Consider the following 25,272-nt stretch of genomic DNA (forward strand, 5'->3'; position numbering starts at 1 on the left):
CTTCTGAGACACCACCCGTATAATATGGTAAGGATATGATGTCGCAAGGTCATGTCATACGCTTTTCATAAATGAAAATGACGGCAACTAGCTGTTAATGTCTAGAAAAGGCTGCTCGGATGGCGGACTCGAGAGAGACACGATTATCAGTGGTAGAGCGACGCCCTGGACTACATGGACTCAGTAGGCAACGTGACTCCAGGACCCAACCCAACCACCAAAACGTTCCAGCAGCTTACAAAGAGTGTTGGTGAGGTTGATGAACCGATAGGTATCCACATCAAGTGGGTTTTTACCGGGTTTGAGCACAGGAATGATGGAGCTCTCCTGTCATTGTGGTGGAAAGACGCCATCGCACCAGATCCGGTTGAAGATGACGAGAAGATGTCGCTTGTAGTCAGATATGTTTAATCATCTGACTGTGGATCCAATCTGGCCCAGGAGCAGTGTTGGGGCAATGTGCAAGGGCACTGACGAGCTCACACTCTGTAAATGGGGCGTTTTAGGATTCACTGTTGCGTGTAGTGAACGAGAGGACTTTCCCTTCCAGCCACAGTTTGAGAGTGCAAAAGGCTGGGGTGGGGTGGGGGGTGGGGGGTAATTCTCTGATGCAGAGGCTTTAGCATACTGCTCAGCAAAGTGCTCAGCAATCGCGATTGCGTCGATAGGTAACACACCATTTATGGTAACACCGCGAGCACCTGTTGGGGTCTGGTACCCGAAAACATGTTTGTTCCTTGCCCAGACTTGGGAAGGTCATGTATGGCACCCAATGGTCGAGACTTACCTCTGCCAACACTCCTGCTTCCATCATTGGTTAAGTTGGCGAATGCGTGCACGCAGCCATTTGAAGGCTATGAGGTGCTCCAGGGAAAGGTGCCGCTTATGCTGCTGTAGAGCTCAATGACGCTCCTTAATTGCTTCAGCAACTTCCGGCGATCACCAAGGGACTGCCTTCACGGGAGCACCCTAAGAAGCGAGGGACTGCATTTTTGCCGCAGAAAGGATTGTTGTAGTCACCTGCTCAACCATCACATCGATGTTCCCACATGGGGGATATTCAACAATGACAGCAGAGGTGAAAGTTTCCTAGTCTGCCTTGTTTAAAGCCCATCTGAGCAGGCGTCCGTGGGCCTGACACCGGGGCAGTGACACAAAGATGGGGAAGTGGTCACTACCACACAGGTCATCATGTTCTCTCCAGTGGATAGATGGCAGAAGCCCTGGGCTGCAAACTGATAAATCAATGGCCAAGTAACTACCATGAGCCACACTGAAATGTGTGGCGGCCCCAGTATTTAAGAGGCAGAGGTCGAACTAAGACAGTAAAGTTTCGACATCTCTGCCTCAGCCAGTAAGCACGATGCCACCTCACAAGGTGTTATGGGCATTAACATCTCCCAAAAGTAGGGAAGGTTTAGGGAGTTGATCAATCAGTGCAGCTAATACATTCAGGGGTACTGCACCATCTGGAGGAAGATATACACTGCTGACAGTTATTTCTTGTGTCGTCCTTATTCTGACAGCCACAGCTTCAAGAGGGGTTTGAAGGGGCACAGTTTGACTACAGACTGAGTTTAGGACATAAACACCAACTCCACCTGACACTCATTGTAATTGCTACGGTTCCTGTAATATCCGTTATAGCTGTGGAGGGCAGGGGTCCACACTGCCGGCAACCAGGTTTCCTACACGGCAGTGCAAACAGCAGGTGTAAAGCTTTACAGTTGCCGTAGCTCATCCAGGTTGTGGAAGAAACTGCCGAATTCCACTGGAGAATGACGTGATCGTGAGACTGGGAAGGCATGGAACATTCAATGAGGCAGTTTATGTCTCAGGGTCACCTGCTGCCACCAACTTACTGCCTGAGCAGTCTATATCCCTTGTGTCTGAGGGTCCGGTGAGATCTAGGTCCTCAGCAGACGCCAGAATCTCCACCTCATCCGCAGACGCAGAGCTTGTAGGTAGCAGTGGTGTGGGTGCCACCACAGTTTTCTTGGTCTTGGGGATCTTCTTTATGGCTTTCTCTCACTGCTGCTTGTGTTTCCCTGGCTGGGAGGACTTCACTGGCTCAGTCTCCATGACTGGGGACAAGCGTGAAACCCTATGACCCGTTGCTTTTGGGCTCTTCAGCCACTGGCAGGTGTCACTTTTCCACTAGCAGAAACCTGGGAAAGGAGTGACCCAAGAGACCCCTTCCTAGCAAGAGGAGCCAAAGAAGACTTACACTGCTCCAGTGCAGAAGTGGGGTCTGATATCCCCGATAGTTGGGGGGATGGGGGGGGGGGGGGGTGTTGCTCCCTAAGTAGGTGGTGCAGGAGCAACATGGAGGGAAGTGTCCCCCACCATCAAGGTGGCAGGTGTAGTCTTCCAGCTCCGAGATGTGACTAGGGTTGGTGGAACTGATGGGGCTAGAACTGTTGTAGCAGTGGCGTAAGAGGACGTCATACATACAGCATGTAGGCATTCAAATTTCCTCACAGCCTCAGTGTAGGTCAGTCGTCCAGGGTCTTTTACTCCATGGTTTTCCTTGATTTCTGGACAATCCTGCAGTCAAGCAAGCAAGGCAAATGGTGCTCTGTGCAGTTGACACAGATGGGAGGCGGAGCACATGGAGTATTGGGATGTGATGGGCATCCATAATGTCGACATGTGATGCTGGAAGTACAGAGGGAAGACATATGGCCGGACTTCCAACATTTAAAGCACCGCATTGGGGGAGGGATATAGGGCTTCACATCACAGCAGTAGACCATCACCTTGACCATCTCAGGTAATGTATCACCCTTGAAGGCCAAGATGAAGGCATCAGTGGCCACCTGATTATCCCTTGGACCCCGGTGGACACGCCGAACAAAATGTACACCTCGCCTCTGTAAATTGGCATGCAGCTCATCGTCAGACTGCAAAAGAAGGTCCCTGTGAAATTTGATACCCTGGACCAAATTTAAGCTATTATGGCGTGTGATGGTTACAGAAACATCCCCCAGCTTGTCATAAGCAAGTAACACCCGTGATTGGGCAGAGAATGCTGTTTTGATCAAGACTGACCCAGATGTCATTATGGACAAGCCCTCCACCTCCCCAAACTTGTCCTCTAAATGCTCAAGAAAAAACTGACGCTTCATCATCATGAAAGATTCCCCATCAGCTATCTAAGATAGAAGGTACCAGGGCGAATAAAAGCCACTGCCATCCTTAGCCTGACGTTCCTCCCTCGGTGAGGCCATGGAGGGGAACGATTAGGGGTCACACTACTGTGCATTGAATTGAGCCCAGGAACGCTTAGAGACTGCTGGTGTTTGACCACCAGCAAGAGACGATGTACTACGCTTCATCACGTGTCATCCGCCCTGATGCCACCCACTTCGACCAAGGGCCCTCCCACGGGCACCACCCAGCCACAGCAAAGGCCGCCTGGCAGGTTGGTTATTGCCAGGAGTCCTGATGCCCCAGGGTGAGGGGTATCTACTTCTCAGCATACATGGGGCGTTAGTGGCACAGGCGTCAGCAGAGCGATCCCTGTGTGGTTAGGGGGCTATAACCAACAGGGTACATGGCGGCCCCACCACAACAGACTTGCTACCATGCTGGATATCAGGTGCAACCAAGCAAGCAAGCTTATGATCATTGTCAGCGTAGAAAATGATACTGCACAGTTGATGGAAAAATATGCACCCAGGAGGGTGACCTCACCCAACAGTTGGAGAATGAGCAGAAGTGGAGATCCAAGTCGATGAAGGATGCGATAGGTCTCAGCGCATGGACACGATGCACCATGTAAGGCGTCCTTCCCCAATTGGCTCACTCTTCAGGAAAATTTTGAAAAATGGAGGTCAAACACTACACGTGACCATTACATAAAGGCCAACATGTGGGACTCCTTTTAGTAGCCTCTTACTACAGGCAGGAATGACTCGGGCCTATTCTAACCCCTGGACCTGCAGGGGAGGGGGGGGGGGGGGGGTCACATTCTTAGGCTATACTTTTCCAGCTTACAACATCTACACACTGGCAGAAAACTTTGTGAAAAATCACAAATCACTAAGAATAGGCTTTTTGTGAATGGTAAATTTTGTAGCGACATCTTCCTGCAATGGTGGAAGACCAGATACCACACATGGATGCACTCACAGGAGACTGCTGGCAATATACAAGACACCCATTATCTCTGCATTCAAAAATGACAGCTCACAAAGACAGTTCTGATACATTTTAACATTTTAATTTGTAAGCCACTTTATGAAAGACAACGACAATTCCCACATAAAAGGGGCACAAAATTTAATACCCGATTACTTTTCCTGTATTTGTTAGGCGTCAGATTGTGGACTACAGAGAACTCTAGTGTGGAGCAAAGCATGGACCCTCACTTACTACTACTTTTAATTGACTTCCAACTACTTTTAAATGACTCATCTAAAGGACTAAAACTTTAACAAAGACCTGTACCTGAATCTAAGTTGAAGCTGTGGTGAAACGTTTCTGAAGACCAACCATGACCATACATTTCAGACAAGTTCCAATAGATAACCTTCCACAGTTTCCATTGCATATCTCATTGTGAAGCCAACACTATATTCAGATTACTTGTGGACCATTTCAAGTGGACTGCCACAAAGAAAGGCACACTTGAGTGGACATGTTCCTGCACTCCATGCCTACAAAGTAAAGTGGGCCATAATGTGCACGTTGAGATCGATAACTTCGAAGGTATACCAGCCAGATTTAGTCACAAACACATCAACCAGTAGGTCCTCTTCCACAGTCTGATGGGTACAAATACATATTCACAGCCATACACAGATGTACAAGGTAAGCAGAGGCAGCACTGATAACCCATCAGCTGAAACTACGATAAAAATGTTTACGCGTGTGTGAATCCCACACTTTGGGTGCCACCTCTATGTTACAACTGATCGCTGTTCCAGGAGGTAACGATACCATGTGGTAACCAATGACAACACAGACAGCTATGATCCTGCCAGTAATGATGCAGTAGAGCGTTGGTACATAAACTCTCAAACATCACTAACATGCCACCCTCAGTATTGTTAGGCCTTTGAATGACAAGCAAACTGGACATTAGGGTGTTTGTAGCAGAAATGATTTATGGTGAACCTCTATGGATTCTGCCAAACTATTTACTGTTAGCATCCCTTCCAGATACAGAGGAACTTCCACAGCTGGTGCAGCAGTTAAGGCATCACTGCACCAATATACGTTTCCCACCCCCTTCCCACCACGAGGACTATCAGGTGTTTCAACACTAAGATCAAACCCTATAGCAACTGTACACTGGTCCTTTTTCAGTGTTGAGCAGAGATGTTCATACCATAGAGATATCACACAATGTCTAACAGTACCATTTCATTCCCTTTGTCCAAACAACATAAATATATGTTTTATGATGTAAACCAGGTATTCACATTTCTTTATCAGTTCTATCTGATACATAAATGCCGGCCGGTGTGGCTGAGCGGTTCTAGGTGCTTCAGTCTGGAACAGCGCGATCGCTATGGTCACAGGTTCGAATCCTGCCTTGGGCATGGATGTGTGTGATGTCCTTAGGTTAGTTAAGTTTAAGTAGTTCTGAGTTCTAGGGGACTGATGACCTCAGATGTTAAGTCCCATAGTGCTCCGAGCCATTTGATACGTAAATGCTATCCAGAATGCGATGGGGAACAATACTGTTGACTAGCAATTTCATTACTGGTTGCTACATTAACTGAAAGCAGTTTTGATACTCATCTTCATTTTTCAAAGTATCTTTCTGCTCAGCCCGTCTTGTATCCTAAGAGTATGATTCTTGAGGTCCAGATTTGTGAAGTATCAACAAAGATATTAATTGACAGGTAAATATTATCCTGCTATATTTCCAGAGTCAACATTTTTAACAATCAACATCACGTTTTCAACTTTAAGAGCTTGGCTAATGTTTGTCACAGTTACACAAACACTGATTTAAAACTGACGAGACTACTGCATTCTCTTACAGCTCCCTGTATCATTATTAGCTGCAGAATTAGGTAAAATTGACCTCTTGTTACACAATGAGTTCACAGTAATCAGGCCGAAGACTTATCTCCATTCCATAACACTGTGACGACTAAACTGTTCTCTTCAAAAGATGAAGACACTGTTACATTAAAAACTATACAATGAAAGCACAACTCTTTGGTGCAAAGTAGCAGCATTAAATTTTATGGCATTAATGTCTATGTCTTTCCAAAACTAACAAATTTACATATTTTTTCTGTACATGTGAGTTGACTTTTACCGAAGGAACACGATTCAGAATATAAACAACATTTATAAAAATAATCATACATATTTTTGAATATAATTTTGAAATGGAATCTCCATGACCAAACACTGCAAAATGTGAGATATTTGCCAACTACAAATGAAATTTACCCAATAATTAACTTCTTTACAATCAGATATAAAAAAGGGCTCCCAAAGTTATTACATAAAACACGGAAAAAAAGATATTATAAATAAATGTACATACAATCCCCTGATCCCAAAGGCTTCCTTAGCTAACATTAGATTTGTAGTTTTCGAAAAAAAAACATAGTTAAAAAAAAGAAAGGAATCTTAAATTTCATTAATGTACTGTTGAACAAAGGTCACTGAGGTAATAGTTAGTTACAAATAGCATGTCACAGAAAGTATAAACTGTGAATATCAAACTGGCATGGATTTTACCTGCAACAACCACAGACACCCCACTGATATACACCACACCACACCACATTAAGTCCAGTGCCAATGAGTCATGTTTGATCAATCCCAACAGATCACTCCACAGCTGACGGACATACCAGTGCCACAGTCAACAGTCATCACCACCGCAACACCCAACCCACAAAAGAGCCGGTCAGCAGATCAAGCTGAAGTACCAAGAGAGCTGCAGTACACAATACAGGGAGGGAGGAATGGCAGTGATAATTTTGTGTGTCCATAATAATGACGAGTTGTACATGTGAACTCGCTGGCACGTTGGCGTTGTAACCTCTGACACTTCATTATGATTCTGTTGATAGTTTTTAAATTCCTTTTATTCTTATCAATTTGTATCATTCATGATTGCAAATTAAGAATTCTGTACATTCTGAAACTATGTACCACCTTTTATTTAGGCAGTTGGTTTATGAAGCTACAGATTAAATGAATATTTAAAGTAAATGCAAATATTCACTGTGGCAAACAATTTGTCCATCACCATTTAAAAATAGCAATAGAAAAGCTCTTCTGAACAAATAATAATAACACCAACTACAACAACAATAAAGTAACAGTTTGACACTTTATTTTCAAAAACTGCTTTTTCAGTCTGCACAAAAACTGCAATACAAACTCTCAGTGGCTTTCTTAATATTCAGTTCTGATTGTTTCCAACCGCATTGAAGGACAAAACAACTGACTTTACACACTGCTTTACCAGTGAGATTCAGCTGGATGGCTACAATTGCATCCACATCAGCGAACAAGCACTATACCATACAGCTAGCAAGGCACTGACGAGATGAACATTCTCTCACGGCTCTAGTAGCACAAAGTATGGCACATTGGTCAAAAAGCAAAAGACTAGAGAAATTTTAATTTATGCATCAAACTACCCTCTTGCAGCCCAAAAATTAAATTTTGTGGCTCGTTATTACTTTTTACATAGGAATTGTTCAAAATTACAATAGAATACCTAAGAATGTAGAAGGATAATTCAGCTCTGGTCCAGGAAGCAAGTGATTGATGACAAGGTTGCCAATCCATTTCCAGGATATTGCCGTGTTTCAACTACTCCAGCAGCAGAACACAGTGTTGGGCAGCTCTCAATGTTTCTCTCTAGGGTTGCTACCCACAGCTTGCTTTGGCTGTATTTAAGTTACCAGACGTCAACCTACAGACAGGGTTCATTCAATAAACTTACACAATACACAACTGAATTTCACGACAATTCTACCTGATATTATCTGAATGTGTACAATACTGCAGAAACATAGTAAATACAAGCAAAATATACTTGATTCAAGCCATTTTATGTGTGTAAGTGTGTAATGAAGAATTTCTCACCAACAAAAATGAAAGCAATATGTAAAATTTTTGGAATGAGTCACACACCTGTGTTAAGGATAGTTTAGACATATGCCTAGGATTGTTAAACATCAATGGTGGCCAACCTTGACTCTCAGTAGTACTTTTAAGGTTTTACTAAGAGCTGAATTGCACGAGTTTCATATGTGTGGCGCAGACTGAAAGAGCAAAATTACAGTACGCTGTTGGAAAAATGAATGGAGTATGAACTAGCAGTAAAAAGGAAACACCAATTCGTCAGATGTAGTACACACACTGTTAATCAAAAATTGTTAGGGAGTCATATCTCCTGCCATCTTGCAGCAGCAGAAAAAAGTTGCTTCATTTTAGTAAAATTTGTTGTTGAAACAACACTAGTGATTTGCAACTCGTACAGGGGGAGGGCATGATTTGGGGAATTCAGATTGGAATGAGGCTTGGTTGGCTTTTAGTTTACCTGAAGGGTGTTATACTGTAGTAGTAGTAGTAGTAGTAAAATGCACTGGCCAGCCAAGTCCCAGAAAAAAGGTTTCAAAGTTTTACCCAAACTTAACATACTAGTTTAATGAAACTGGACTTGTGTAAAAATAGCTCACTGGCAGCAGCCTCGATTTTTAATCTGCTGATGCAGGTTCAATCTCAGCTTGCGAATTTTTTTCCTTCTTTAGCAATAATTACAAGGATTTTTAAATAAAATGAATAACCAAAACTAACTCAAGAATCATTACACAGTGCAAAATTGCAGTTACTGTTGACACACACACACACACACACACACACACACACACACACACACACACACAGAGACAGAGAGAGAGAGAGAGAGAGAGAGAGAGAGAGTTGTTCATTACATAAGCTTGCTGACTGATAATTTCATTGCACCAGAACTGTCAACTTCCATTTTCCTGTGAGGCAATGTTGATAGGTGAGGAAAATTTATACATTTACTATGGACATACTGGCAAAGGGGGGGGGGGGGGGGGGATGTGTGTTATTGATTATGGACTCATCTACGAAAATGAAGACTGTTGAGGGGCCTTTTGAAGAAATTTGACAATTGCCCGTTCGATGAATATGAACCAGATGGGGGAAAAAATCTCTATGGATTATAAAACAAAAGTTGTAAATATTGCAAAAGCTCGTAATACTAAATGGAACCTACAAACATCGAAGAAAAAAAAAAAAAAAGTAAAAAAATAAATAAAAATGCAGCTGATTAAGAATATATACATCCAAATGGTAAGAAGAAATAAAAAAACATAGGAATAAGTTTAGTAAGCATGCAATCATTGATTATTTTTAGACGTATGGTCTTTTGTGGAAGCTAGAGAAACCTATCAACAAGTGACTACATGGGATTCTTAAAAACGGGCCTTGGCGGCAGTAGCAGCAGGGCAGTTTGCAGATTTTGAATTTAAAGCCTCTGAAAAATGGGTCAAGAAGTTCAAATGTAAGCACGGATGTGTAAATGAAAAGTTACAAAATTTATTTCAAACAAAACAGACCGCGACTAAACAACAAACCTTAGCATTTGCAGAGATTTTTTCCAACACAGACATTGAAATTAATATCTACTTTCAATACAAATTTTATTATTACCACTGACCAAACAGGTTAATTATCACAGATTACTTTAAACATTTTTGCTTTATTTTTTTCACCCTCCATACAACGTATTTCAATTTATCTTGCTTTCCCTTTCAGGGACGTCAGTATCAGCCTGTCTACAAGAGCGCTCTTGGGGAGGGGGGGGGGGGGGGGGGGGGGGGGAAGAAAGAAAAAAGAAAAAAAAAACTCTCTACAAAGGCACAACACAAAGTTACACATGCATAGATCACAATATTTTCTAACTCTGTCTGGGAAATTACTACCCACAGTATTTGCTCGCTTGCTTGAAGCAGCAACTAGTAAACTTGGGCCTCTGCCTCAACAAACAGTAAATGAATATTCTCAGGAATATACCAATATTAATAATGTTGTCAAAATATGGAAAGCTAACAACAGGATTGTACAATGACTTCCGTAACAGCTGTAGATGCCTTATGTGGCGAAAGAAAATTCTCTTTCAGTTACTGACACTCCAGAGTGGCCAAAAGAAGCCTAAATCCTATAATTATACGATGAAGGTCTGCAGCTCTATTGTTTGGTTCAAAGGCAATGGTGCCGTCTTCAGTAAAACATTCCAGATGTAAGATAGTCCAGAGGTAAAACAGTCCCCTATCTGGACCTCAGTGTGGAGACTACTCATGACGATGTCATCAGGTGAAACAAAATTGATATTCTATGGATTGGAGCATGGAATGTCAGATCCCTGAATCAGGCAGGTAGGTTAGAAAATTTAGAAATGGGAACTCATAGGTTGATGTTAGATGTAGTGGGAATTAATGAAGTTTAGTGATCAGAGGAACAGGACTTCTGATCAAGTAAATACAGGGTTATAACTACATCAAATAGGGGTGATGTGGAAGTGGATTTAATAATGAAAAAGGAAATAGGAATGTGGCTAAGCTACTATGAACAGCATAGCTAATGTATTGTCATAGCCAAGACATATACGAAGCTCTCACCTACCACAATAGTACAAAGTTTATATGCCAACTAGCTCCACAGATGAAGAGGTTGAAGAAATGTATCACAGCATAAAAAATTATTCAGATAGTTAAGGGGGACAAAAATTTAATTGTAATGGGGGGACTAGAATTCAATTGCAGGAAAAGGAAGAGAAGTAGATGAATATGGACTGGGGGAAAGGAATGAAAGAAGAAGCAATTTGGCAGAATTTTGCACAGAGCATAATTTATTCATCACTAACACTTTAGTTAAGAATCATGGAAGAAGGCTGTATGCATGGAAGAGACCTGGAGGTATTAGAAGGTTTCAGATTGATTATATAATTGTGAAGACCTTAACTACTAGGGACGTTGTCAGGGACACACTATCGAGGGGTCTCTCAGGCCACCTTTTTATTTTTTATATATAAAACTAGTATATATATGACTTCTTGTCATTCATTACACTTCTAACAAGTTGACTCTGTGGAAATTTTAATGTTTTTAAATAATGCAGGATTTTAAACATTTAGACAAATGAAATACAGCAAAATTGCAGTATATTTTTAATTTATGCGTTACAAAAATAACAGTAGATAGTTGGCTCTCTTTTCACTCACAAAGCATCATCAGAGAAACTATATTTCAGATTCACAAAATAAGTAACTGGGGAAAAAAAAATTCATTTATGAGAAACTGGATGCAAATTCAGTTTTGAGTTTCTTGCTCATCGTACCAAAAGTAGACAGCTACTGCACGTCATAATTCAATAAAGACTTTTAAAAGAACAAATACAAACTAATTATGAAGTCTTAAGAGGTCCTGAATCACATTTTAATCACTTTCGACTTGTATGCATTTCTAACAGATCTTCCTAGAACACTCCAAACAAATCAGAACATGACACTGTTGACAGGAATATCTTTTTTTCCACTCCAGATGAGGTGGTCACAAGGTTCATGCTTTTCATTTTCCTAACTGTTCTTTCTGTGCCTGCGGCTCATCTCGTATGTGAAGTATTCTTCTGCTGGTGTCACTCAACCCTCATGGCAAGCGTCCTATAGTAAAAGGCTCAGCAGGATCTCTTGCTAGAGTCTTCATGAAGATCAATCTTGTCATTACTTCTGCTTTTAGATAGGCTTGACATACCACATAAGAAGTAACATTACAAGTAACATTACAAGTAACATCAACTAACATGACGAAAATGGCTAAAGACCACCTTCTCGTCCAGCAGATTGAGGATGAGCTGCACACCTTTGGTCGAAACAGTCCACAACCTTTTGTCATGTTATAAGACATGATGATCTCGGGTTTCCCTGATTCAGGATCATTGGTTACTGCATGGTACATAGAGATCAGTATTGCAGGTTTTGACTTCTTGGGCATGAAGGAAACCAGTGTAATGTCCTGTGTAGAACCATACACAGTTGTCTTCACACCTCATTTCTTATTAGGTAGAAACTTTTTTTTTGTTTTTTTTTTTTTGTTTTTGGTTTTAGGGCACAAAACTGCTATGGTCATTAGCGCCCGGTCTGTGACTTAGGAAGCAGTAAAAAACCGAAAATGGAAACCAGCAGCAATGGGAACGAAAGTCATAAAATTGGAGAAACTAAAAGCAGAAGGAAGGCTTAAAAATCCACTACAGAAGGGGGTTGGTTGTCCCAAAAAAAAAACTTCAAATGACTGACGTCATTTCACTGGCACGAATGAACTCTAGAACGCGATCGGCCGAGCGCGTGTCATCTGCTAAAATTGACGATATATCAGGTGACAGCTGTAGACGGGCGTGTAACGGATTAAAATAGGGGCACTCAATTAAAAGGTGTCTTACTGTCCACAGCTGAGAGCAGTGGGGACAGAGTGGGGGAGGATCGCCGCTAAAAAGACAGTGCCCTATCCGGAGTCTAGTTAAAATTACCTCCTCGCGACGACGCGTTTGGGAGGAAGAGGTCCAAGCACAAGGAAGAGTTTTCACGTCCCGCAATTTATTTTGGGGAAGTGTCGACCAATGCGCGTGCCATAAATGAACAACACGACGACATAAAACGCTCCGTAAATCAGTGACGGGAATCGATGGAATAGCTGGCCGAAGAAGAGAGACTGCAGCCTTGGCTGCAATATCGGCCGCCTCATTTCCGCAGATACCAACGTGTCCCGGGAGCCAGAGGAACGCCACCGAGACGCCCCCCAGGTGGAGCAAGCGCAGACAGTCCTGAATCCGGTGGACCAGAGGGTGCACAGGGTAAAGAGCTTGGAGACTGAGGAGAGAGCTGAGAGAATCTGAGCAGATAACGTACTGTATCCGCCGATGGCGGCGGATGTAGTGGACAGCCTGGAGAACAGCGTAAAGCTCCGCAGTATAAACCGAACACTGGTCGGGAAGCCGAAAGTGATTGGGGGTGTCGCCAACAATATAGGCACTCCCTACACCTGACGATGTTTTCGAGCCGTCGGTGTACATAAATGTGGCGTCCGTCATTTGTGCACATAGAGCAGCAAATGCCCGACGATAAACAAGTGAAGGGGTACCAACCTTGGGAAATCGACAAAGGTCTCTGAGCAGGCAGATCCGGGGACGGAGCCAAGGCGGTGCCGTACCCCAAGTTGTCAAGAAGGTTTTAGGAAAGCGGAAGGAAAGAGAATGGAGCAGTTGATGGAAGCGGACTCCTGGTGGTAGTAGGGAGGAGGGGCAGCCTGCGTACCCCACATCAAAGGAGGCGTCGAAAAAAATGTCATGGGCTGGATTAGCAGGCATGGAAGACAGACGGCTAGCATAACGACTCAGAAGGACTGCTCGCTGATTGGACAGTGGAGGTTCAGCAGTCTCAGCATAAAGGCTTTCCACAGGGCTGGTGTAAAAAGCTCCAGACACTAAACGTAATCCACGGTGGTGGATAGAGTCGAGACGCCGAAGAATAGACAGCCGAGCAGAGGAGTAGACTATGCTTCCATAGTCCAATTTCGAGCGCACTAAGGCGTAGGTAGAAACTGCTGTGCTATCTCTGGTTTATTTCTTTTGAGTGTGCCAAAGTATGTGAGGTCTTCTTGCGGAAAATTCATTGACTAGATTCCTGATGAATACCAGTTGTCACATGTAATTTTTCTCCTTTTATTTTCAATAGATTTCACCAATCAAGGAGCGGCTTGTGTGGGAACACTGTGACCTTTCTGATAGTTTGAAAAGGTGTGACCATTGCTGGCTTTTCTGGAATAAATGTATGTATTATACAAGAAATTTGTATGATCATCGGTCAACCGCTGAATTTTCAAGTCATATTTTGCCAATTTGTTTGGCATATACATTCTAAACCCACACCTTCCACAGAAAGGTACAAGCACTTCACTGACACACACTGTTGCAGCTACAGAGCATAAAAGTTGACTGTTTTCAGTGAAACGCAGAAAGATTTGTGAAATTGCTGCCGACTTGTCAACTTTCTTCCCACCTCCCGATTTAGGTTGTTAAATCGTACTGTTGGTAATAAAACACAAATCTTTCTTTACTAACAGTGCATCTGAAAACAGCTCTGCCTTTCCCATATGTTGCAAACAAGCTGTAAACCCATTTGTTTCATGATTTGATAATGGCTGAATACACCAACAGACCAATTATTGCCTTCAACTCTATGACATCAGCATCTTGTAGGTAGGATAAGTGATCATTTATGTACTGTGCTTTAAGTTTCTATATTTTCAGATTTGTTCATTGAACAATTTCATCTAGAATACCTTGTGTAAAGGAAAGTTTCCATACTTCCAAAACAGCAGCGTTTTCTCCGAGACTTTTTGCCATTTGTCGCAGTCCAGGAAGCTGCAAGACGACGATGTATTGTTGCGTTCTTATGTTAGCTGGCGGCTGCTGTTTTCTCCAGCAAAAACATCAGTTCTTACTGAAGAAATAAGCTTCATCATCATCATCATCATCATCATCATGTCACATCTTCACCACTTTCTGTTTCCTTCTCTGAATTAAGTTTCGTGATCACTAAAGATCTCGAAATCAAGGTTACCATCACTGTGGTGAAAGTCTTCATCTGAGGATTCACTGAAATTTTCTTGAACATCCGCATCTGTCTTACGTAAAACAAATTCCATAGAAGGTCTAGGTTTCCTGCCACGGAGAAATGGTACACTCAACGGGACGATGATATGCAAATACTAGGATACATATGAGACCTCTCAAGGGCCATAAACAAGAAAAAAAGAATAGTAACAGTGCAAGAGTTCCGACACGTATAGCTTGTCAACCAATAGGAAGAAACACAGGACAGTCCATTTCACTCCGGAGGGGTGTGTGAAATATAACGAGACAAAAAATTGTAGCAGTCAGAGATGATCCATATTAGTTACTGGTTGAAATTTAAGACATTTGGTTGGTTTAAAATGATGGAGGGGAGGGACCAAACTGCGAGGTAATCGGTCCCCTGTTCCCAGTAGAATAATTACCAAAGGCAAAGAAGAAAACAAAGAAGACGTACGGCACAATAAAAGGATAAAGGAAGAACCAGAAGAATGACAGAAGGACAACACTACAATGGACAAAACAGGACAAGAAAACCACAGAGACGCAAGAAACAGGGAGGAGAGATTAAAAACAAGAAAGCAGATTACCACGGCTGGCTGACCATGAGAATAAAAAAAGGAGAAGCCAGCCACTCTGCAACACATTAAAACCTGCACCCTGTAAGTCCTAGGGTGGAGGACACAGAGGGACAAAGGACGTGCTAAAACTCAGAGCAAATGATAAAACCGAGCCTCGCGAATAAAATATAAAACTAAAGCTACTGTTGAGGCATTGTTGCCCAACACCGAAGGTAGGGTTCTGGGAAAGTTAAAAATCCACCACAAAGCGGCTAAAAGTGGGCAGTCCGGCAAGAGGTGGACGAATGTCATTTTGGAGCCGCAGCAACAATGAGGTGGGTCCCCACGACTGAGGAGGTAATCATGTGTGAGCCACGTATGGCCGATGCTGAGCCGACAAAGGACAACTGATTCCCTGCGAGAAGCCCACAGGGAAACTTCCACACATTCAGAGTCTCCTTAATGACACGCAGTTTGTTGTGCATACTGTTATGCCAGTCCGTCCCCCAAAGCTGAAAAACCTTGTGGTGTAGGACAGAATGAAGGTCAGTTTCAGAGATGCCCAATTCCAGGAGCGGTTTCCGCATAGCCTGTTTGGCCAGCCTCTCAGCAAGTTCATTGCCTGGGATTCCGATCTGTCCTGGGGTCCACACAAACACCACTGAATGATGGGATTGTTCCAGGGCATAGATTGACTCCTGAATAGACACTATCAAAGGATGAAGAGGGCAGCACTGGTCGATAGCTCGTAGGCTGCTCAAGGAGTCAGTACAGAGGAGAAGTGACTCACCAGAGAATGAGCAGACGTGCTCAAGAGCACTAGATATGTCTGCCAGCTCTGCAGTGAAAACAATGCAGCCATCTGACAGGGAGTGCTGTTCAATATGTCCTCCATGAACATATGCAAAGCCTGCGTGACCATCAGCCATCGAGTCATCGGTGTAACCAACTTCAGAGCACCAGAACACATCAAGAATCTAGAGGAAGTGACAGCGGAGAGCAGCGGGGTTAACGGAGTTCTTACGGCCATGCAAAAGGTCCAGACAAAGCTTCGGCCGAGGTGTACACCATGGAGGTGTGAATGGACCTTAAGTAGAGGTGGCAAAGGGAAGGACTCCGGCCTCCACCAGGACACTGGTCACTGGACTTGCTCTTTAAATTTTCTAACCTACCTACCCGATTAAGAGATCTGACATTCCATGCTCCGATCCGTAGAACGCCAGTTTTCTTTCTCCCGATAACGACATCCTCCTGAGTAGTCCCCACCCGGAGATCCAAATGGGAGACTATTTTACCTCCGGAATATTTTACCCAAGAGGACACCATCATCATTAAACCACACAAGAAATCTGCAGGCCCTCTGGGAAAAGTTACGGCTTTAGTTTCCCCTTGCTTTCAGCCGTTGCGCAATACCAGCACAGCAAGGCTGTTTTGGTTGATGTTACAAGGCCAGATCAGTCAATCATCCAGACTGTTGCCCCTGCAGCTACTGAAAAGGCTGCTGCCCTCTTGAGGACCCACATGTTTGTCTGTCCTCTCATTAATCAGATACCCCTCCGGTGTGGTTGCACCTATGGCACGGCTATATCTATCGCTGAGGCACGCAAGACTCCCCACTGATGGCAAGGTCCCTGGTTCATGAGGGGACAACTTGACTGAAGGAAGTGATCAATTCAGTACTGGAGTGGAGTGTGGGTGTGAAAATTGTAAAGGGAGACCAAGAGATGAATACTGTAGGGCAGATTCAGGAAGTTGCTGGCTGCAATAGATATTCTGAGATTAAGAGGTTAGCAGTTACAGTTAAAACAACAGCTTTGGTGTCCAAACCTAATTCACCAGGAATTTCATATAGCATTGTTGCACAAAATTATAGGTATGAGCTCCAAAAAAAGAAAAAAAAAATTGCTGATGTTCTAGATTACCTGTTGAGGGGGCCACGATCCAAAAAACCTTTTGTAGTTTGACCAAATGTCTACAATTTTACACACGTTTTGCTTTTTGCAATCATTTTATTTCTGAAATTGTTTCTTATGAAAGTCATCTTTTTCTGGTAAATGTCATTTGGATAGCTACACTGATACTGTAATCTGAATTTTTTAATTGTTTGGGATTTGAATGAAAAATTAATCTTCAACAGCATTCACTGTACTCATGGAATGGATAAAAAAACAGCCAAACATCTCTTGAGAACAATTCATTATTTTTTGTGACACAGTTTTAAGCCTTCTTTATTCTTGTTTCATATTCTTAGCAAAAGCACAACATTATACAACAGCTTTGGCCCCATGTTTTCTTGTTTTGAGTGTCTCAAGAAGTTCAACACTAATCGGCACTTCGGCACTTCCCTTAATTTGGGCAACCTTAGGTGAGTAACTGAAACACACTGCCGCAATACGCTTTTTGTTCAATCTTTCACTATGAAGACTGAAAAAATTAGCATCTAGTAGGGTGAGTGACGATGTTTAATGATGTGATGTCTCCGTTTTAGGAAACCTTAGATATATTACAAACTACCGAGTCCTGACTATTTCTTCATTTCGTAGTACTGCAAACATCAGAAGACCAATTAATTTTAACAATAGAATTCACATCTTTTAGCACTGTAGCACAGCAATCATCTACCGTGACACACCAACAAAGACAAAAACCACACACAAGGACAAAAACCACACACAAGGACAAAAACCACACACAAGGACAAAAACCACACACAAGGACAAAAACAAAAACCTGTGCACACTATACTTACCCTGAGAGTGTGCAGCCAATCATGGTAAAGAATGTTAATATGCCTCTAACAGGACACCGATCCTCTGATAGCAATGCAAAGAACAAGAACTGGCTAGTTGTGCATCATTTAACAATCCTACAAGAAAAAATAACACTCATTAAGTATATATGCATACATGCACATACATGAAGGAAAAGTAACTGGTACTTACACATGAGACGGCAGTCAAATACCAGATCCCCTCCCCATTCAGGAACGGTTATCTGTTGCATTAAATACGCAACTGTATCATTGACAATCGGGAGAGATGGCGTGCTATCATGGTCTTCAGATGTGGTCATTTGCTACCACTGCCACACTACTGGAACACTTCATAAAGATGATGCTGACGACACTACAGATTCTGTGAATAGTGATGCGACAGACATCTGTTTGGGCCAAACCAAACAAACAAACAAAGGGGCCTGTAAGGTAAGAAATGAGACACAATGAATAAAGGAAGGTCGTTAGGGAATAAGTGGGTATGAAATGAGACAAAAAGTAAGAGTTGTGAGAGGTGACAAGGGAGGGCTTATTGTGGGGAACATGCTGCATAATGAGAAGCCAATGAAGTACTCAAGACACAACTTGAGACCATTTAGGCAAAATCACCTTTACCCCTCCACTCAGCCTCTGTGAAACACCGTAACACCACCACACAAGGATAGCCAGTTAGGCAATGAAAAGACCTTCAACAGGGAGAGTCTAACAAAAAGCTCCAGAGAAATGGAGGACACAGGGTCCTTGAGAGAAACCAGTGCAGCAGTTTGGAGCAGTCACAGAGGAATCATAGCTGAGACAGTGGCACCGTGAGTCAGTCTGCCATCTTCAGTAAGCAGTGTTAAAGTAGAGACCATGCTCAGCCAACATCAATCAAGGAAAGTCTCGAGGTCAAGAAATGGTAAGCTGGGGAAGATATAGGAGTCTTGCTTGTAAGTTCACAGATAGTCTGGAGGTTGGAAGATGTGACAGGTAGACAGATTAATGTTGCTACTACCCATGCACCAGGGCTTTGAAGTCCAATGAAGATGACGTTCCGTATGAGCAGATGTTCCTCCTGTAAGAGGTTTCATGAAATGAACTTTGAAGTAACATTTTAGTTTTCGAGTTTTCATTCATCCAAATCATCTCTCATTCTCATTCCTCTTCACATATAGTTAAATTTCGAAGGGTAACAGGTTTACACGAGCTAGGGATGTTATTAAAATACAAACTGTGTGAAGCATGTGAGGTGTTACAGCATAGAAATTGCTAGGTTTGCAATGATGACTAACACGAGGACAACATGCAACATTCCTGAGATGGAGGTAGAAGAGATTGTTAGGCAGATTCAGCAGCAACAGAATAGCTGCAGGCAGGCACCGAGCAGAGGTTAACAAGCATTAAAGACTGCCAGACAGACGGTAACGAGTTCAAGCCAGTCCTGGACGGTGGCGACTGACGAACCAATACGCAAATGGAACAGGAGGTACAGGACGGCCAGCATATCCTACACTGAGACCACTGCCCAGCAGCTAAGCCCCATACATCACAGCGCTACATGTCACATCTAACATAGCAAGGAGATAAAATAAAAAATTTGGATCTGTTATAATACTACTCTATTTTGTCAGACTGGCTACTACTAATGAAGTAAGCTCATCAGCAAATTGTAGTATTAGTGCGTAGTATGTGCTGTGCATTACAGTCAAATCATTTGACTCTAATAAAAAGGGTCTCAAAGTCTGTTTAGAAAATGTAAATTTTGCATTTGACTTAGTGAAGGAGGAGGAACATGAACTTTATTTCAGCGGATAAACCCTAAAATTATCGGAGAGGCAAGGTCAGGTTCCAAATACAAGAGAAGACAGGTAACTGGGATGAAGTGTACTAGGTCCTCAAGGACAATTACACAAGTAAGAGTGTGACCAACTTCTAGGGATGCAAGAGGTTTCGAGCTAGGCAAGGATAAGCAGAACCAACTGCAATGTGAGCGAAGATTTACGAAATTCAGAACAATTTTGGAGAAGCTGTAAGTAGAGCAATGTCTCGACAGAATTTGAAAGGGGATATCAAATTAGTTGACACCCTGGGAATAGCACGTTTCACAGAATCATTAAATAATGGTCTCACACAAACTACAGTAAATCAGGCTGATGAGATAAAAACAGGCCAAGGCATTTAACTTAGCATTGCACTATTACATTAAAAAAATTATCACCCTCAATGTACTCTCCTTGGAATCAGCACAACACCCCCCTTCGCCGCCCCCCCCCCCCCCCCCGCCCCCCTGTTCAAGGTAGTGATGAAAGATGAAAGTTTACTTCTGTCAGCTTGATCACAAACTCCATCACTTTTGCTTCCATCACTTCAACACTGTCAAGTCTTGTCTTTTAAGTACCGATTTGACCTCACGAAATAAGAAGAAGTCATAGGGAGCCATGTCAAGCAATATGCTGGGTAGTCCACCAGACAAAGCAGAATGGGTTGGCACATTGTCTTTGTGGAGCTCCAGGACTTCCAGTTCCACAAATCCTATCTTCGTCTCATCACTTATTCACAATCAGCAGAACCTCAACATCATAATGTTGATTGACCGCCTGACCCTATAGAATGATTTTCAAGGATCAATTTACCAATTTTCTCAATGTTATTGTCCATTTCTGGACAATAACAGGATGTGAATCATCATTGGTCATTTCATGTCACTCCTTGTATCTTTTAAATCAGTGGAAAGCTTGTAACTGCAATAAACGTTAACTTCCATACACTTCCTTCAATATGGCATGATCTTCTGTATCAGTTTTCCCCAGTTTCAAAAGAAATTTGAAGTTAACTCATTGTGCTATCTGAACACTTTGCATTTTCCACCAAGGTGCTAGTGCAAGGGCTTCAATCAATGATTGCCATAGTGAGATTGTGTGATGTACAACCATTCGTGTCAGGTTGAGGGTGTGTGAAACAGTCAATGACAAACATGATCACACCTGCAACTGCACACTCACTGTTGCCAGTAGCACAACCAGACTATGAGCATTTGGATGAGGCTATTAACAGGTGATGCTGCTGTGTAAGGCACAACACCAGAAAATGTGTTGTTTTACACACAACATTTGGCAAGAACCGTTATTGTTTGATTAAACTATTTGGCATCAATTTCTAGGAAACGCCATTTGGTTACACAAATGGCAACTAGTCACGGGAAACAATCAAGAGTTAAATATATACAAGTGTGTGTCCAGAGTGACTATGTGCAACAATCATAAAATCAGTTCCAGAAGGAACAAATGTCAAAATCACTGGAAGAATCAAAAGGAAATTTAATTCATCCATCAAAGAGGTAGCTTATAAAATCATTGTATTTTATGTTTTGTATGTATTACTTTTTAGTCTGTCCAAAGTAAGATTAATAGAGAAGATAGAGATTTAAAGAAAAATGGAAGAGTGAACTGGGGATGCTCATCCAATTCTGGCAAAAGGCACTGCGAAGGACACTGTACATCACAGGGAGGTTTGCTATGAAGTTCCACATGAGCACATCTTAAGAAGAAACAGCAGCAGCTGTTAAGCTCATACCAAGGCTCACCATAGTTATTCTTCACACACACTATTAGCAAAAGAAATAGGGAAATGAGTAAATGATAGTTGTGCAGTAAGGACCCTCTGTCACACACTAGCTAGTGGATTAGATACAGACGTAGACACATCACCATCAAAATGTGTAAGAATGCTGTAGTTTACTACAGCAAGCAGAGGAACTTCTCTGATAGGCACCACAAATTACTACACACATGTAATAAAGGAATCACAATGGTTTCTTTCAGTTTCAGAATTTAGTTTTCATCCAATTGAAAATATATTTTTGGCATTCTGTGAAAAATGCTTCCTCACATAAATGAATGTGACAAAACTATTTCAAATGTGACTTCTGTCAAATTCTACAACACAAGTGTAACGCAGCAAAATTTATAATATAGTATTCAATATCCCATAATGGTTAAACAAGTGTAAGATGAAATTTAAATAACTGCCTACACATTGTATGAAACTTACTTGTTACAGGAAGATATATAACGTGTTGCCTTCATCTGCCATTAGTCACCATCTCTCCCTCTTGCTCTTCTCTCTAGCTCCTCTTCTTGTCCCCTCTCCGCATTAGCATGGCGAATCATGACAGCACAATTAAGATGTATTCACACTTAACTGTTGGGGAAATATTCCTTCACATCTTTACCATGTTGAAGAAGAGAGTTTAGGGAAGAAGAGAATTTAGGAACTCCTTGGAAAGTAACAGAAGCCTAGGTATTTTACACATGTATACAGCAAAACGACCAAAATGCTTCTAATTTTGTTGCTTTAAGTTTATCAAAATACATTCTTACATGGGAAATGGGTTAATGAAAAAGTGAGGAAGGGTATAATCTGACTAGTTTACCTTATGTTACTGGTGACTTTCATTCTACATCCCGCCTGTTTCTCCAATTTCTCCGTAGCCCTCACTTCACATAAACCAAATCTTTTAGGTCCCTTTTTTTGAAAAGGGAGCAGTGTCCAATATGGTGCCGTTCTGCATAAATGCAATAATCTGAAATTAATATAAGAATTAAGCAATGACAGTGTTTGCATGTTGTTGGCACAGTTAACATATTTGTCATTTTCAAAGACAGTCAAAGAAGGAACAGCATATCATTTATAAAGAGAAGCATATAATAGCAAAAGCAATGTATATTTTTGAATGTTGATGAAGTGTAAGCAACATCAGTCTGTTAGATCAAGTCATTACAAAATAATCTTAACATAAAAACACAGCACAATCATTAAGGAAACTCTGGAAGGAGTGCTGCTGCTGCTAATTGTGGGTTCAAGGAGACTAAACATCTGAAGTCGTCCAGCTCCTACTCACTCTGCACGACGGAATCAGTATACCCCAACTGTGTGCATCTAGAGTAAATTCCATGTGCAAATGTGAGAAAGATTTCTAAGTGTTTGCATAACATGTATCTTAGATGAGTCATTATGGCTGGCAAGCACACTGACTCAGCAAACTGCTGGGCAGACTCGAACCCAGGCTGGCATGTCTCCCTGTCTTGGAAGCGGGTGCTTTAATAAACATAGTTGTCCAGGTGGGTGAGATTTAAGTTCAAAAAAATGGTTCAAATGGCTCTGAGCACTATGGGACTTAACATCTATGGTCATCAGTCCCCTAGAACTTAGAACTACTTAAACCTAACTAACCTAAGGACATCACACAACAACCAGTCATCACGAGGCAGACCCCGCCGGGAACTGAACCCGGGAACCGGGTGCGGGAAGCGAGAACGCTACCGCACGACCATGAGCTGCGGACTGAGATTTAAGTAGTAGAAGATTTTAGTATCAGTGTAATCTTGGCAATTCTGAATCTTCTGATGGCATATGACATATGATAATTGTTGAAAGTGAAACATTGAATTTTATGCAACAAGTTAGGCAAGAACTCAGTATTACAGTGAGGCTTCCATAATGCAGTCATCACATAGTATTCAAAACATGCTCTGTACATATAAATTACAATCATCATCTTTATGAAGTCTTTAGACCTCTTTCATTGTGTCTTGTCTAAGCAACCTTCTAGGTTTACATTATTATTTATAGTTGTGGATCCTTTTTCAATGCATTAAGAACTGGCTTCTTCCAGAAACCTCAAGGTCTTTTGCACTGTACATGAAAATTAATTTCAGATCTCTTAATACAGAGAACTGATGCACATGCCTATCCTATTACATCATATCAATGTTAGCATCATAGGAACAAAGAAAATAAAATAAACAAAAAAGTATATCTTACAATAAATGCGCAACAGCAGCTAACAAACTTCTCATATGTGCCTCATAAGAATGAAGCATCTGTATACAAATAGCATATACTATGAGAACAAAAATCTCAAGCAAACCTTAGAAAATTTATTTGTGACGCCAGCTCATGAAAGAAGAATGTATGAAGGCAGGCGCAATGTGTCAACATAAAAAAAAAAGGCCTATCAGAATGGTCTAATGGAGATAATTTATAGAGTTCAAATAAGACACTATTTTAGGTCCCTTACAAGTTCTGGCATTCTGAAAGATGAGTTTAAACACAATTTCCATGTACCCTAATCAACCATTAACAATGTTATTTCAGGGTGTATACGTGAGCAAGAAAAAATAAATTCCCGAATATTTCAAGGATTACCGGTTAAGAAAGCGTTTTTCTTCATGTGAAAATACACTTCTTCCATGGTGAAAAATATACTTTTTCCATGACAAGTAACAGTATACTTTCCCTCATAGATATTAAAGTATCAATCCTTTGAATGGTAAAGGTTTTAAAACACCAGCGTAGAACATCCTGGCACTTGCGAAATGAAAAAACTCAGCAAAAAGAAGTTTGGAAAGATCTTCGATGTGCAGCAATATTTACACTGCACATTTTTGCATTCATATTACGAAAGTATAGATTCGAATTCCACCAAACACAGAACGTTAGTTTCTGAAGCACTGAAATCAAGAGTCAAATGCGCTTTTGTAAGCCAATCAGTCTGGCAGCAGTAGCCGACCGAGACAGATACAGCACCAGGGAAGTAACTGCTTCTGTGACATTTACGAGTTCCTAACCAGGAGCGAATTTTATTATATCATCTGTGTGCTTTAATAGTTTAGTTTCTTGAATTGCTGCATGTAAATTTAATATCTAATAGCCACTGTTTTCGCATTTTCATTTGCATCTGAAAGTAAATAGATTTTGTGACATATTAGAAGTTCGTAATCAGGGGCGAATTATTTAGTTTCACCCGAGTGGTTTGGTAGTTAGGTTTTTGAATATCTGCATATTATTAGACACAGTTCCTGCATTTTCGTCAGGGTCTACAGTAGAGTTCTGCAGCACATGCCGATAGTCCGGTTATCTGCATAGTTTAGTTTTCCACGATCTTTAGTACAGACAGGGACTGCAATTGTTGGGTTCGGATGCGAGCGAAGTTGGTGACACATCACTCTCAGCTTCAGGCTGTGATGGCTTCGGTTACACAGCTTGAGGCTGCAGTGGATGGGCACCACTCTTGTGGGCCGGCCGTGAGGTGAAGCAGGCGGCGAAAGACTTTCCAGGTGGCCACACCTAAGGCCTCCCCGGTTTGTCTGTTGCTGAGCCAGATGCTGTCACCTGTCCTATTTCAGAGGAAACCACTCAGCCTGCAAGATTCGGGCAATCACAGAGGGTGGGATTATTGGTAGTTGGAAGCTCCAACATTAGGCGCGTTTTGGGGCCCCTTAGGGACTTGGCTGACAAGAACAGTAAGAA

The 25,272-nt window shown here is 42.0% G+C and overlaps 1 long non-coding RNA gene across 3 annotated transcripts in view; it reads right to left on the bottom strand.

Moving 5' to 3' along the window:
- The window catches only part of LOC126183540 (uncharacterized), a 105,094-nt gene that overhangs the window by 36,399 nt on the left and 43,423 nt on the right, over positions 1-25,272 (bottom strand). Inside the window, exons 2-6 of one of the 3 annotated variants that reach the window (XR_007536768.1) lie at positions 22,394-22,543; positions 22,012-22,186; positions 18,152-18,404; positions 17,959-18,075; positions 7,706-7,903 (exon numbers count right to left, since the gene is read on the bottom strand). This is a non-coding gene — a long non-coding RNA (uncharacterized LOC126183540). The remainder of the gene's footprint in view (positions 1-7,705; positions 7,904-17,958; positions 18,076-18,151; positions 18,405-22,011; positions 22,187-22,393; positions 22,544-25,272) is intronic. The other 2 variants (XR_007536766.1, XR_007536767.1) reach the window with 2 other exon arrangements.

This window comes from Schistocerca cancellata, chromosome 4 (genome assembly GCF_023864275.1).
Source record: "Schistocerca cancellata isolate TAMUIC-IGC-003103 chromosome 4, iqSchCanc2.1, whole genome shotgun sequence".
NCBI classification, from domain to species: Eukaryota; Metazoa; Arthropoda; class Insecta; order Orthoptera; family Acrididae; genus Schistocerca; species Schistocerca cancellata.